Genomic DNA, 16,665 nt, shown 5'->3' on the forward strand with positions numbered 1-16,665 from the left:
GATTACAGACAAAAACTGTTTCTCAGGTTTTCATCACACAGTGGTCAAGGTCTACTTTAATCATGTCAACTACAAAGATGAATATATTTATTCTAAGTGTTTTAAATATATGGCTAGTGTCTCTTCCTTAAATGAGCTATGTACATATTGCTATATTTAAATGTGATATAGGTTCATAAGTACATTTCCTGCTGCATCAGTGTTGTATAGGTATTCCTGTTTTCAGTGTTTATTTTTTCTTGGGCTATTGTGGTGATTCGTTGATGTTTTTCCAACTTGTAAAAATGATTGTTTATCAATGCTTATTCAGATAGCCATAAAAACATAGGGCATATTTATGAGCCCCCTGCGCTGCCGAAGGTTACTTTTTGTGATGCTCTGAAGGCACAAACTTTGAAATCATATCTATGAGGCAATGCAAAGCCACTTTGCATGGCTTTGAATGGCCTCATAGATATGGAGTAAGGCAAGGCAGCGCGAATCGCTGCGTGGCCTTACTCTGCTCTCAGGAGGCATTCCATGTGCGTAGAACTCCCTAGTTCTTGATGCTTTCCCAGAGTTACAAAACAATGTAAACCTGGGAGTGCATTAAAACCTTACACCTCCCGAGGCGTAACAAGGATAAATAACTTCATTTCTCATTCTTTTCTTTTTCCATGTGAGCTGCATTTTGCAGCACAAATGGAAAGGGGAAAGCGCCTCTCAGGATTGTTTTTGTGCAGGAAGGTTCCCCTTCCCGCTAAAAAACAATCCTGCTGACAGCATAGGCCCCCTTGTACAATGGTACAACGGTGCCTGCGTTGGTGCTGGTCTGCCGAAACGGTGCCTGCCCAGGGGGAACGTTAAGGAATGCAGAGTATTGGATAAATGCCGGCATTCCTTCCCTTTCACTTTGGCGTAGGGTAGTGCAGCATGGTGACTTGATGGGCTTCCCTATGCCAAAATCCCATAAATGAGGGTCATAGTGTGTGCAAAACATGTTATTTTCTATTCAAGTGCATGTTCAATATGTACATTTCATTTAAAGGAGGAATATTGAAGGATATTTAGGGCCAGATATATTAACACTTTGCGTGCGGTACGATTTACCGCCGGGTGCTGAGCCCTAACGGAAACGGGCGTGGTCATGACCGAACGGTTCCGTCATGAGCACAGCTCAACCGATGCTCATGACGGAACCGTTCCGTCATGAGCATCGAAAGGGTTAAGAACTTCTGTTGACCTTGCATCAAGCAACTAAAAACAAGGAAACACTTAAGTGGCATTTAGAAAATCACAAACATCGATATTTATCAGTGACTTGAGCTGCCTTGAGATACCCTGCATCTAGGAGGCGTTGCATCCACCCATGTATTTTGATGCAAAGTAAGATTTACTAAAGTAGGCAAACCTTGGTTTGGACCAAAATGGTGTGCCTTCCCAATCCTGGCCTAACAAGCAGAAATATCTTCATTTCACATTGTTACTTCCTCTTTGTATGCCTACTGGCTTCCATAGCACACATACATAAAGGAATACATCTCTAGGGATTATTTCCGTGCAGGAAGCCTTCCTGCCCACAACAAAGTCACCTTTGCACTAAGGCGCGAGGATGCCATTATTGGCTCAAAGTAGCCACAAGTGTGACAGCTCAAGGAGAGAAATGAATAGCACTGCATTGTGTGAACTGTTAGTAAATCTGGGCAGCAGTGTTCTTATCCACTGGCAGTGTATGTAACTCACTTCTGTAGACCATGCTAAGCACAACTATTTGATGTTTTGCAACTATCTGTTCCACTCATTTAACCCCTTCACTGCGGCAGCTATTCCGCCGCAGTGCTATGGGGGGAGGGCGGGCGAGCAGCGGGCGCATGCTGGTGACGGAATCGCTCCATCACCAGCGTCGGTTGCGCTGTGCTCATGACGAAGCCCCGCCTGTTTAATAGAACCCGCCGCGCAGGCGCGGCGGCCGGGCCATGACGGAACCGCTCCGTCATCAGCACAGCGCGATCGTGGCTGATGACGGAGCGGTTCCTTCATCGGCAGGGGAGGGGTCAAATGCTGTGGCTTTCTTTAATTGCAACTACCTGCCCAACTTATTTAAATTCTGTGGCTCTCAATAATAATCTCTGCCTGTCACTCTCTCTTCCTTGCATTGTATCATGCCGCTGAAATTCTCGTTCTCTTTGGACTCTTGCCGCGTTACATTAGCCTAATCGGGCGGCGCCAGGGTAGTGCCGGTTTAGTCGGTCTTGCAATGTGTTCCCTGGCGCTAATGTAACGCGGCAACTCGCGGCTGATTCCGGGCTGCTGTTTCGGATACGGGCTAATTCTCCCTACCAATCTAGCGCCAGTGCATTGCCCTGGCAATTTGAGGTTTTATAACGTTAAGGCAATTATTGATTGTCCTGATGATGGTCCCCATGACCTAATGGGGGACCAAAACGTCGTCGACCTGTCTAGCACCCTATACAAAACTTGATTTCTATGTATTGTAATGGTGCATGTTTGACACTTCTGTATAATTTGAAATTTAAACAGAAAAACGTTTGTTTGCCTTAAAAAACCCTTCTATGTTTCTAATCTACCTTCTATACTCACCCCGTTAGTGTTGGGCACAGGCTTGTGTACCACACGGGTGTATTGTGGAAGGTATTCTTGTTGTATGGATTAACTGTTTATTGAGTAAACTTTAATGACCTCTGTCCGGCTGGACATGTCACTCCAAATATAGATTTGATTTTGTCTATATTTATTGCTTCATATATTTTTGAGTGCATGGGACCACTTTAGAAAGAAACTAAGTATTTTTTTAACTTCAATTCTGGGCCTACACGTTTGAGCTTAGAGCATGCGGTTTGCTGCAGCTGCTTTACAAATACACACGTTTACAACTCAGATACGGTGAGTTGGCATCCATCATGTATGGAGTACACAGGGCTTCCCCTCACGGAGGGCGTTGCTAGGCTGTCCATTATGCCCTGCCCACCACAATGTTATACTTGTATTTCCTCAGATTTTTTGTGTTGTGTTCGTCTTGATTTTTCAGCACTACCCTGCATGATGCCTGCTCACGGCGTTCTCAGCCTCTATACTCATGCAAACTGTTATTTCGTTTCACACCCAGTCCAATCTTTGTTGAGATGTTAGACTGGCCTGACACTGTGTCATATAAATATGAAGACAAGGTGTGATAAGTTAGACGTTCCTTCTTTTTAATGACCCATGGACTAAATTAGAAACAGGGCATTACTTTCCATTGTTAAATAAGTTTCTTCTGGTGCTTATGTGCCACACAAAAATTCAACATACCAGTGCTTGCTTACGGCATTTTTTAAAGATGTTATTTTAGGTTAATTTATTTCATAGTTCTGATGGCAAACATAAAAATATTTTTTCGAAATTGGACAAAAACGTCTGATGTCAAATATGTCCATTGAAATATTATGAGAAATGTAGTATTCTTTACATTGTATACTATATGCGGGTTAATTTGGGTTATATCGCACCTCTGGGGTGATATAATCTTATTGCAAAATGCAGATGAGTGAATTGGGCATCTACTTTGTCATGTTTTCAAATTCTTTCCTGACAAAGGAGGGACTAAAAAAAGAAGACTTAATGATCCCTGCTTGAATATAACAGGCAGGTATTAAACTGCAGTAGGCATGTTTTGTTATTTTGTTTTTCATTTATCAGTAACAGTAGCATTTTTACTGGAAATACTGCATATCATTATTATTTATTATTATTCAGCATTTATTAAGCGCATAGCTACCCTAAGGCATCCCAGCACTGGCGGCAGTACACAAAAAGAGCTGAGAGATTATAGGGTGGGATTTTGAAATAGTCATGTTTTAAGAAGTTTTCAAAAAGGGAGACGGCGCGACTCGGAGCGACAATGCAGGGCCAGGGTGTTCCAGAGTCTAGCTACATTGTAAGAAAAGGACCTTTCTCCACTTCTTGCTCTCTTAGTTTAAGGAATGACCGCATATTTTTTAATTCGCTGAGCGAAGGCATTTTGGAGGGCAGTAGAAGGAGATGAGGGACTGATTATTTAATAGCCCCTCCACGTATGGTCTTATGGGCTATACAAAGAAATTGGAATTTTATTCTTTCCAGAGTAAGGTTTTCAGGGCCAGTTTTAGGGACCTCAAGCTACAGCCATGCAGCACAGTTTTGCCTGAACTGGAGTTTCCTTATTGTCATTTTAGGGGCTCCCAAATAAAGAGAGTTGCCATAATCCAAATGAGAGAGGTCTAGGGCTTGGGCCAGGGTTCTCCTTACCCGCATCGGAAGAAGAGGGAGAATTTTCTGAAGCAGTCTGAGAGTGCCGTAGCACGCTCCTGCCAGTTTCACTGCTTTGTGGTCAGATTTAAAGGACTTTCCAGCCAGACGCCCAGGCTTTTGATCTTAGTGTTAGGGTTTGGGGCAGAGCCAAGGCAACTAGGCCATGTTTATTTAATATTTAAGATCTATGTTAGTCGCGTTGCCCAAAAACATTAGTTCTGTTTTTCCTCCTTTAAGCCTGAGACAGGAGTGTTCCATCCAAGTAGCCACTTTCTCCAGGCAGGATTCAAGATCGGTGGGGAGGTTCTGAGTGTGGTTGAGGGCAACTACCAGCTGCGTGTCATCAGCATATGTCCCGATTTTAATCCCATATGGCAAAATAATGTCAGCAAGTGGTCTCATGTAAACATTAAATAATTCATGCAAACTGCAGAAGGCCAACGGTGGACTCCAAATGCAGCACAACCCCTGGATATTTCCCCAAGTAATCTGAGTTGGTAGTAATCATGTGGTGTGCATCCACAACTCCTGGGCCCACCGTTGTCGGGCACAACCCGTGACCGGGAAATAGAATTCCAAGATGATGGAGTCTTGCACTAACCAGGCATTCACCGATTAATAATGAAGCTCAATCAGTTCCTTCGTAGAAAAAGAAGCTTTATTCAAATAAATCCAAATTCATAAGTATAAAACAACAGCCAACGCTGGACTTCGTCAGGGTTGGAGAAACAGACATAAATAACAAACATAAGAGTCAAGACTCATACAGCCAAGTAAACATGTTAATTAACTCATATCCTCATATTTATACTCATGTAACCCTACAGAAGTGCTGCCCCAGAATTTGCTTACATGGGAAACACAGTATAGCACAGTATAGCGAGACTTTAATTTTAAATATAGAAAAAAAGAAAAAAAAAGAATTTCTTTTATATAAAAAAAATGCTTAATAAGTCATAATGAATATTCAAATGGTATGATATATGTAATGTTGCTATGAAGGTCCCATACCCACCACACATTTACATTGGGACCGAGGATATGAGTTAATTAACATGTTTACTTGGCTTAAATTGGGAGTTTGCAATTAGTACAGTACAGATCCCTGAGGTCGTTACTCTCTTCAAGGTTTCTGTGTTATTGTGACTCCTTCCTTTTATGTAAATGTATATACATGTATTATGAGTATGTGCTGTATGAGTCTGGACTCTTATGTTTATTATTTATGTCTTTTTCTCCAGCCCTGACGAAGTTCACTTATGAACGAAACGCGTTGGCTGTTGTTTTATACTTATGAATTTGGATTTATTTGAATAAAGCTTCTTTTTCTACGAAGGAACTGATTGAGCTTCATTTTTAATCGGTGAATACCTGGTTAGTGCAACACTCCATCGTCTTGGTAAATATTAAATAATGTAGAGCTCAGGGAGGGGCCCTGGGGCACGCAACAGCTGAGTGATAAGCTCTTAGAAGTGAACTCCCCTGAGAAAAGCTGGAATGTTCTACCATCTAAGTAGGACCGAAGTCAAGAAATAACACCACCTGAAACACTGACCCTTAGATCAAGAAGGATATTAGCTACAGCTCCTCCCAGATCAAGGATTTTCTTAGATTCTTCAACCACGACAAGAAAGGCAGTTTCAGTTCCATGGTGAGGGCGAAAACCCATCTGGGGATAGTGCAGAAGACCATTGGTATCTGAGAAATCAGGGATGGTCGTTTTGACGTACTTTTCCAAGATCTTAGAGATTGCAGGAAGCAAAGTAATGGGATGATAGTTGTTCAAGTCCTCTGGAATTAAGCTCGGTTTTGTGAGAAGGGCCTTCACAATGGCATGTTTCAAGGGTGATGTGACTTGGTCGGTGGAAATAGAGTGGTTTATAACCTCCAGTATAAATGGGAGTATCACGTCAGTGGCTTTACGAAGGAAGTAGGGGGAAGCCAAATCTCAAGATGGGAGCCCGATTTTATTTGGGAGATTTCCGATAAGGTATCCAAAGGAATCTTAAATTTGAGCGCCTCGACTGATTTTCCATACAATGTAGCTGGAAAACCTTGCTTTGCTCAGGGAGAAACATGATTTTGAAATTGTAATAGCTTATTTTCAATGTCGGATATTCTTTGTTTAGCTTCTTTTATTTACTTGGATAATATCATGAGGGTTTCTCCTGTCTTGGACAACCTTTGATTCATCATTGCAGTATCAGAGCCTGTTGAATCTTTAAGCCTTGTATCTCAGCTAATGTTGCTTCAAATACTATCTTAAAGGGCTCCAGCAGGGACACTTGTCCTCCATTGCTAGCGGTGAGAGAGGACAAATGTTCCCAGACCCCCATCTCCATTCCAGTTCCCTCAATTTGATGTAACACCTGAGGTATAGTAATCAAGTGAGACACTGTTTACAGGGTCTATGGTATTAACATTGAGATATATCTTGGCACCTCTGATTCACGTCTGAGCCCATACATTGCTGCCCCCGTCAAAGATACTGAACCCCCAGGCATCACAGAGATCATAGATGATTGAGTTAAGACTCCATTTGTGGAATCCCCTGTCGTATGCTTTGCTGTGTTGTCAGCATGAATACAGTTAGAGGGAATTTTTGGGACTAACAGGAAGATGCTGCAGGCTCTGGCTATAATTCTTTATCTGATTCTTCATGTCCAGTTGGAAATATTAGCCCTTTGCTGAAGTGATGAATCTGCTGACCTCTCGGAACCACTAGATGTTGCAGGGACAATTTGGGCTTCTTCTGCTGCCATTACCTCCCTCCTTAATGTCTGAGGTGAGGTCAGTCCAACTGTCCCTGCTGCCTCAGCTACCAGCTCGGGCTTTAATGACAGACTTGCAAAACTTGAGGCGCTTTTCAACTGCTTATCACACCAGCCGGCTACCGGACTCTGTGAGGATTTTTTATGCTGCTTCATGGCTACCAGGGTAGTCGGTTTTGGACGCTGCTGCTGTCGCATGGACCGGACTTAATGCAGGCAGCCCTTCCTGTGACACCTCGCAAACAGCACTACCGACCACAAAGCCTCTGCCATCCGCACACTTCCCGCCAGTCTTTAGGGGATGTATGACGCAACAACGCATACTATAACAACGCATACCTTTTCAACGCAATTTTTACAACGCAGGATCCTTTACAACGAATGCCTTTACAACGCATAACATTACATAGCAGATGCTATTACAACGCATGCCATTACAACGTAAGTATAGGTAAGTATATTATTTTATAAAAAAAATGGGATTAATAAATATTTAAATAATTGTATTTAATAATTTAATTTTTTATTAATTTATTTGTAAATATATATATATTTTTTTAAAAATAGTGTAGGTGTTTTAAAATAATATTCTAACTCCAGGGGAGTGTAATAGTAGGGTAAGTGCTGGATAGTGTAGGGGTAAAAATTACTTTAATTTTAATTTTTAAAGAACTATTTTTAATAAATAATAAATTTATTAAAATTAATTTCTTTAATTTATGTAAAGTTTTTTTTGAAAAACGGAACCCTAAAAATACCCCAGTACCCCAAAACCCAAACCTATCCCTGAACCCTAAAAATACCCCAGAACCCCAAAACCCAAACCTAGCCCTGCACCCTAAAAATACCCCTGTACCCCAAAACCCAAACCTAGCCCTGAACCCTAAAAATACCCCTGTACCCCAAAACCAAAACCCAGCCCATAACCCTAAAAATACCCCTGTACCCCAAAACCCAAACTCAGCCCTGAACCCTAAAAAAACCCCTGTACCCCATAACCCAAACCCAGCCCTAAACCCTAAAAATACCCCTGTACCCCATAACCCAAACCCAGCCCTGAACCCTAAAAATACCACTGTACCCCATAACCCAAACCCAGCCTTGAACCCTAAAAATACCCCTGTACCCCATAACCCAAACCCAGCCCTGAACCCTAAAAATACCCCTGTACCCCATAACCCAAAACTATATATATAATTACTTAAATTAATTCATTTAATGTTTTTTAAATATTTATTAAATTAATTAAAAAAAATTGGAATTAAATAAATGTTTAAATAAAATAATATACTTACCTATACTTACGTTGTAATGGCATGCGTTGTAATAGCATCTGCTATGTAAAGTCATGCGTTGTAAAGGCATTCGTTGTAAAGGATACTGCGTTGTAGTAGTTGCGTTGTAATTGTAGTCTGTTGTAAAAGTTGCGTTGAAACGGTTGTATGCCGTCTTTAGGTACCTGCCTTCCATGAAATCCAAAGGTCCAATATTTACGGGCATGAGAACAAAGTTTTTATCAATGTGCACTCAATCCTGATCAAAAAAGCGCACCGAGGTGAGAGCTCACCATCGCTAACCAAGCGTGTAATGTCAGCTGGCCGAGGGTGGGGGTGGAGGAGTTATTGTGGTGAGCATCAGCAGTGGGTCAAGGGGTCGCTGCAGACACTCAATGCAAATGTTAAGGTTTTCCCTGATTTTTCAGTGGCCGCGGCACGGCGCCAGGAGGACTTTCAAGGGTTGGTGCATGATTTTAGGCTTCTAGGAGTGCAGGTTTCTGTAATTCAATCTGCTAAACTAAATATTTTATGGAAAGGTCAATTAAAGTTGTTTGTGTCACTGGAAGAAGCACAAGCCTTTTTAAAATTAATCAAAATTTGAAGGTGTGACTGAAAAGAAGGATTAGATCATTATGTGTTGGGGGGTGAGTAATGGATGGGTGGGCACTGGGTACGAATTCATGGCACCCTCTGCAGTGGGGATGGTGTGATGTTGGAAGGCAGGGGGGCTCTACCATCGTGGGCAGGGAAGGTGGGCGGTGGAGAGAGGGATGGGTTTCAGAGAAAATTGAGTAGGTGAAGCATAGAATATTTCCTTTTTAATTAATAATAATCAAAGCAGGTGTAGAAAGAGGAAGGTGAAGATTGGAGTGAGAGAGTTTTTTGTGAGAGATAGTAAAACATGCAGAGCATTCGGATAATCATGTGTAATGCGAACGGATTGTTGAATAATCGAAAAGCGGGTCTTCTGTAAATTGGCTGTCATCCTTTTCCCCTTAGATAATATTCATCCAGCAGACCCATTTTAAGTCAACTACTCCCAAATTGTCCTTGCCTAAGAAATATGCTCAACCCTACTTTGCATAAGCAAGTTCTGCTGTTCGTGGAGTTGGGATTTTACTTTCTAGCATGCAGGTTTGGGTATTCAGGATGGACAAGGCAGATGGATTTGACTCAAAGTCAAGGTAGCTGAGACACAAGCAGGTGTTTCCGCCACAGTGTTGTTACTAAAACAAAGATACTGGTGGCCACGCATGAGGAAACAGACTAGAAACTATGTTTTGGAATGTGAAATCTGCCCAAAAATGAAGGTTTCAACAGTGAAATGCCCAGCACAGACGCCCCTTCTAATTTCAGATAAACCATTATCATGTGTTTAACTGGACCGCTGTAGTCCCTTACAGAGGGATAGTAACTATGAATATATCATGGTCGCAGTGGAATCATGCTCAAGAGTAATTTGGATATGGCTTCAGCGCTCGGCTGACGCCCAAACTGTTATAAAAGATTTGCTAGTCTTTATCGGCACATACGCAGTCGGCACGCTACATTCTGACCAGGGTCCTGCGTTTAGCTCTTGAGCTTACAAAGAGGCCATGGCCAATCGGGCCTTGTACTGCAGTAATCAAGTCCATTCCATCCTGAGGGAAATTCTGTAGTGGAAAGAAAAAAGCGGGACATACCACAATCTATAACAACTAGGTTATTAGGCTCGGGTGACAGGTGAGTCAAACATCTAAGAAGTGTCCAACGTAGTTTAAATAATCTGCCAAGAAATTCTCTGGGTGGAATCACTCCATATGAAATCCTTTTTGGTACTAGAATGCTTGTCCAGGATCTCGATCATCACACTTCAGTGGGAGAACAAAAACCTTTTGATATCAAAGACCGTTTGGCTGTTTTGCAGGACCTAAATGAAACAAGGAGAAGTCTAAGCAACACATTGTGGAAGCCAACGACCACTGAAGGAGAACCACCTGTCCCAGCAAGGCCTGTCTGGATTCCAAATATTGGGGATCTAGTCAGAGAAAAGATCACGAATGAGAAGGAATTTGGGCCTTCTTACAGAAAACCAATACCTTTGCTAGCAATCCACGGATCAAGGACAGTGTTACTGCCGCCCCTTGCTGGAAGAAAGGAGACCAGGTTCGTGTCCATCGATCTGGTCCCAGTGGACTCTAAATATGTAACAGACAACCTAATCTTGCTACTATCCAAGAGGTTCAAACTGAGAGACTCATCACCTTTGAAGAATCTGCAGTAAGAAAAGAAGGACTATGCAACAAAGCAATGGAACTTGTACCCCTTGAGCCCCCGAATAACAGTTCGTCAAGACACTCCTGTCACAATGATATAACATCTGACTATACTAATCTGACAAAGGATCTAGTAGCCCCAGTGATTTCTAATAATCCTGATGCAATACCAACAATTGACAGAACTGCCTCTGGCTATTTCATCAACTTTGATACATTTTCTGAGGATCCCAGTGAGTTCGAAACAACACCAGGAAATAAAACTTTTAAAGAACAAGTAACAGAACTTCTTCAACATCTTGAAATAACTTATCTGGTTTCATCATGGGTTGAACTATGGATTGTATTTTTTCTCCTACTTTGGCTAATCCTAGTATTAAGTTTAGTAATGCTGATAAATGGAAAATATAGTAAAATGGACACAGAAAGTAAGAACATCAACTTGCTCCTGTAGCCACACAAATCATCTCATTGTGAACAAGGAGACTTGACATCAGTGAACATCACAGCCGTTCCTATACATGGTGGTATAGCATGGGACAGAACTGATCATGACATCTTTGGCCCTGCAAACCTGTTGAAGATTCCACATCAATTCAAGGTTTCCTTGAGTGACTTTGTTTCACCAAGCACATTTTCTGATGATTGGGACTTTGAGACTGTTAATAATATGATGTCAGATTTAGAGATGTCTGCAAAATTTACAAAACATGAATACTTAGAAGGTTCATCAGATTATGAACACATGTACTGTTATAATCACTATGGTCATCATTACTTGCACAAATCTGCAAGAAATGTTTATACTTTCAACCAATGGGAACATTGTCCAATGCCACAAAAAGGTAGCTCAAAAACATTCTATGAAAAATGTCCATACTTCTCAGGTTTTGATGTCTCAAATCCAGAAACATTTTTCATTAAAAATGTTAATAAGACAGGAATGAAAAGTATGTTGACTAATACTAAGCAAATTTATTCTGCGGCCTTTTATGTTCAACTGTCTTTATTAAGTTTTGACTTTTGGAAAGACAACATTGAGACAAAAACTGTCTGGGGCACACAATGTATTTATTTATTTATTCAATTTATATAGCGCGTTATCACCAATAGGTCTCTAAGCGCTTGTACTTGGAAAGACCAAACATTACAGAAACAGGCAACCAGATTATATCACGCCCCATGCATCTCGAAAGAGCACCGTTTTGAACATCTGCCTAAACGGCAGTAGATTAGACTCCTTCCGAAGGCAGAGTGGCAGTTTGTTCCAAGCTGCCGGAAGAGTGGTTGAAAAGGCACGTCCGCCAAGGGTAGACAGGCGGTAGCGAGGGCTAACCAAAAGAGTATCCTCAGACGAACGCAGAGTCCTCCTAGGGGTGTACTGCAACAATCTGGCTTTGATGTAGCTAGGCGCATTGCCATAAACTGCCTTATGCGCGATGCATAGGCCTTTGAATATTATCCTCTGCCTAATGGGGAGCCAATGTAGTTGACACAGGAGAGGAGAGGCATGCGTGCTCCTGGGTTTTCCAAAAATCAGTCTAGCAGCATCATTCATGACTATTTGCAGTCTTGAGACTTGTTGCTGGGGAAGCCCGACATAGAGGGCGTTCCCGTAATCCAAACGTCCTAAGATCATTGCAGACACCACACTCCTTAAGGAGGATATTCTTGTCAGCTCTGCATCTTAGTTCATCCAAAATGGATAACATCACCAGCTCCGTGCTGTGATGTTTCCGAAAGCCAGCCTGATTTCGCTCTAATAGATCATTGGTCTCCAAATGTTTCGAGAGATGCGTCAGAACATGCTGCTCAACAGCGACGGCTCGTGGAGGGAGTTACGGTGGGGCAGGAGGGTGGGGAGGGGGAGGGGCAGGGTGGAGGTTGCTAAAAACCGGCATATGGATAATTGCAGGTAAGTTAACAATTTAATTAATAAAACGAATTTCGTAGTGCGCCTTGCATCGCAAAATGCAATGCAGTGCGAGCTACGAAATTCGTTTTATTAATTAAATTGTTTACTTACCTGCAATTATCCATATGCCGGTTTTTAGCAACCTCCACCCTGCCCCTCCCCCTCCCCACCCTCCTGCCCCACCGTAACTCCCTCCACGAGCCGTCGCTGCTGCTCAACCACCTTGGCTAAAAAGGGTAGTTGGGAGATGGGCCTATAGTTCTTTAAATTTTTAACCTCCGCCCCTGGCTTCTTAAGAAGCGGGATCAGCCGGGCCTCTTTGAAGGAAGTTGGACCTGTCCCATCTCCAAAGACCTGTTTACGAGGGTGAGGACGTCCTCCTCAATCCCCGGCATAGCGAGCTTAAAGACTCTGGGGGGGCAGGGATCCACCTGAGAGCCAGATTTCACTCTCTCCACCAAACTAACTAACATCTCCTTAGTAATCAAGGGTAATGTATCTAGGGAGTAGTGGACCTCAGGGGTGTCTGGCATAATTTGTAGTAGACAGTCAAGGATTGGGGTACGAGATATTTCACCCCGGAGATCTTCAATTTTACTTGCAAAGTAATCCTGAAAGTTCTGGCAGTCCTCCTGCGAGAACTCAGGCTTCTGCTCTTTATTATTCCTCAATTCCGTAAGTACCTTGAAGATTTCTTTCTGCGGGTCTCGAGCTGTCACAATTCTGGTCTCAAAAAACTCCGCTTTACGAGCCAGAATAGCCTTTTTATAAAGTGCAAGCTCCTGCACATATAAGCTCTGAGCATTCGGTTGTAATCCCTCCGCCAGGCTCTCTCCACTTTCCATAGAGCCTGTTTCTTAATTCTCAGGGTGTCGTTAAACCAGGGTGCCCCCATCCCTTTATCAACCCATTTCACCTTTTTGGCCGGCGCAACGGCGTCAATGGCTTTCTTCAATTTGTCAAATAACTTTTGACTACCAACCTCGATGTTCTCATAGACTGTGTTTGATGTAGTGGAATTTAATAAATGACCAGCCAGCTCTTCCTCATTTATATTATTCCATCTCCTCACCATTTTCCACGCCGCTCTAGGTCTATCTCCACACCTGTGGGCCTTCCTCTGGCCCTTAATTAAATAGTGGTCGGACCAAACACACGGCGTAGTAACGACATGTTCTGGAGCAGAATCCGTTGTCCATACCAAGTCTAAAGTATGGCCTTTGTCATGGGTAAGGCCGATCACCAGTTGGATGATGCCTAAGGCCGTTAAAGCCTCTTCTAGGTGGTTAGCTTGCCCTTCTTTAGGGGAGATCTCCCAGTGGAAGTTATAATCTCCCATCACCATCAGATTCTTGTAACGGGATCTATTGTCATGGGCTACCTCCATGAAGAGATCCAAGAATGCTGGTTTAGCCCCGGGGGGACGATACACCAATAAGATGACCAGACAAATAGTGCCCATCTCAAATTTAACTCCTAAGACCTAAGACAAAAGACTGGCAGCTGCAGGCAATAGAAGCTTTATTTAGAGCCTGCATCATCCCTGAACAAATAATGTTTTTGAATGACACTGTGCAAAAGACATCTTGCCTTGGCCTGGTCAAGATAAAAGATTTAAACAAACCGTCCATACCTACTGCTACCCCTGATAGTAAACACACTATAGACGGAGGGATTGACGTAAAATCACTTTTACTTCAAAACCAGAACTGAACCTGAATGGAAAAAATGGTTAATCTGGCCCACAGACACAAACAACTGTCAAGATAGATTCCTGAACAAGACACAAGGGTTTACAGTAACTAGGCCAGATCCAAGATATGTCCAGAGACAACATCCAGGGATAGTAACAATATACAGTGTAGGAAAACTATGCCTTGAGTGGCTACAAAAATCTACAATTACAGAGGTTAAACAACACTTATCTTTACTTAAAGATGGTGTTGATTTAAGGGACTTCTTACAAGGTCCTGCGAAACGGCTTCATAAACGTTTCATATACGCAGGTATATATGCCATTTATAATGAAGATTGGAAAGCGACACAAGCAGAGACTGCAAAACAAATAAGAGAAATTGATCGTATTAATTTAGAGAAAGCTCTCTCTGTAGCTGACAATGGTTTAACGACTCTGTCACCCAGAATGTATTCTTTGGACAGCATTGTGTCATCTGCCATTGACATAATGGAACAGGACTTGCTCATGCTACAGCATGGACAGTTGCAATTACTTCTATAATGATTTTAGGCTGGACGTTAAAAAATATTCGTTCTGGATATGTACCATGGCGTCTAATCAACACCACGTCATTGTTTCTTGTATTTAACCTTACAGATAAACAAATCACTCTGACACAAAGAGGAGCAGACTATACAGTGCTCTGAGCATTGAAAAACTGGAAAGATTACCATTAACTGTTTCGGAAAAACCTGCAACAGAATGGATAATACATGGGACAATCTCTCTGCCTGTCACAATTTTCCACTTTCAATATTGTTTGAAACATATACCAGCTGGAGTATATGAAAGGTTGGGTAAGGAATACATAAAGTCGACCTGGGAATTACCATACACACACATATGTTGGAGTGGGGGAAAAGAAGTATATCTTAGTGGTACAAAATGCAAAAGCGCACTAAGCGGTACACTTTTATGTCAGGATATTAACTTACATGGTGCATGTGATGGCTCTTCAACCAACTTATCTTGCACCTGCAAGGTTCTCCAGCTGCAGTGATAGATTCAATTTTTAGGCAGATTTCTAACGGGAACTACATAATGTTGAATGATCACAGCTGTTGTGGAATGATGCCAGGAATAGCCTATCTCGTAACTGTGTCAGCCAGAGTCACTTGTTGTATGCAAGTATTGTTTCCTAAAGCTAAGACAGACGGGGAGTCACCGTTATGGTCTTCGCTGAACATCTCTTCTATTCAAATTGATACTAGAAGCAGAATGAAAGCCATTCTTTTACAAAAAACTGTGCCACTGACCTCGTCCAAAGAGACGTATGAACTACAAGTTGCAAGGTCTTCTGCAGAGATACATGCCCTTTTATCCACAAACTGCCCCATACATTTGGCAGAAATGTTAGGCCATATCTTAAACATGTCTGATACCAGTGGTATTTTACATGAATTTAAGACAGTTTTTTTGGGATTGTTAGCAACTTTTGAAGCAGTCCTCTGCATTTTTCCAAACTTTGTGCACTCTGTGTTCGGCGGTCTGCCTCTCATTTTGGGACTCGTAGCAGGAATTCCATTATTGTTCCTTCTGCTCCGATATGGCAAGTCCGGTCACCAGCGACACCCAGATTACCATAAAGCACACTCGCCTGGCAATGAAGTGTCATGAGCGCATGATACAGATCTAGGGCTTGGCTCTTTTAAAAGATCTGAATACCAAATGGTTTCTATCATTCCTACCAATCTGGCAAGATTGCATCTTACCTGATCTACGGTGCCTGCTATGTGGAGATGAATGCGTGTTGGACATCTGTCTAACACTTCCATCAGCACTGCCAATGGATGTTGATACTTTTCTTGGTTCGGTAACAGCTCATGCATCGTGTTGCCCCCAGCGGCTACCAATCCTGATGACGGTATTCATTGAGATGTCACAGACACAATCTCGCGACAGTGAGATACGTGGATCGACAGGCACACAGGTACCATCTCCATCTCTTTCGAACATTGCTAACGCGGCTAACGCTGACGGCGATGCTTCACATTTTTGTGCAATCGGTTTACTTAATGAAGTGGTCCAACTTTTACCTACTGTGGAAGACGATTTCTTTGCCAGCTTAGAAGATTTGATGTTTTCTCCTAACAATGAGAATGACTTTTGAAGTTAGCACACAGCGTTCTACTGGACTCTGTATTCGACTTTCACTTCTCAAAACAAAACTTCCAACTTCAGAAATCTATTTTTTGCGATTTGACTTTTTCCAAAATTGAATTTTTGTTTTGGGCACAAAGTAATTTGCTTAGAGTAGAACTATTCTTAGAGAACAAGAATTCTTTAAAAGACTTCCAAGTGACAATATTTGAACTTGTCCACAACCTAAACAGTATATATTCTGTCATGGAATGGTCTGGACTTTTTCTTCTGTATTTAGGGGCCATTTCATAAATGTACCTTCATGACTCATTCGGATAGCATTTCCAATGTCATACTG

At 42.1% G+C, this 16,665-nt stretch overlaps 1 protein-coding gene across 1 annotated transcript in view; it reads left to right on the forward strand.

The window, feature by feature from the left end:
- Positions 1 to 16,665, forward strand: part of GIPC2 (GIPC PDZ domain containing family member 2) — a 663,848-nt gene that overhangs the window by 280,345 nt on the left and 366,838 nt on the right. The window lies entirely within an intron of this gene.

The sequence above is a fragment of the Lissotriton vulgaris genome, chromosome 1_1 (genome assembly GCF_964263255.1).
Source record: "Lissotriton vulgaris chromosome 1_1, aLisVul1.2, whole genome shotgun sequence".
Lineage (NCBI taxonomy): Eukaryota > Metazoa > Chordata > Amphibia > Caudata > Salamandridae > Lissotriton > Lissotriton vulgaris.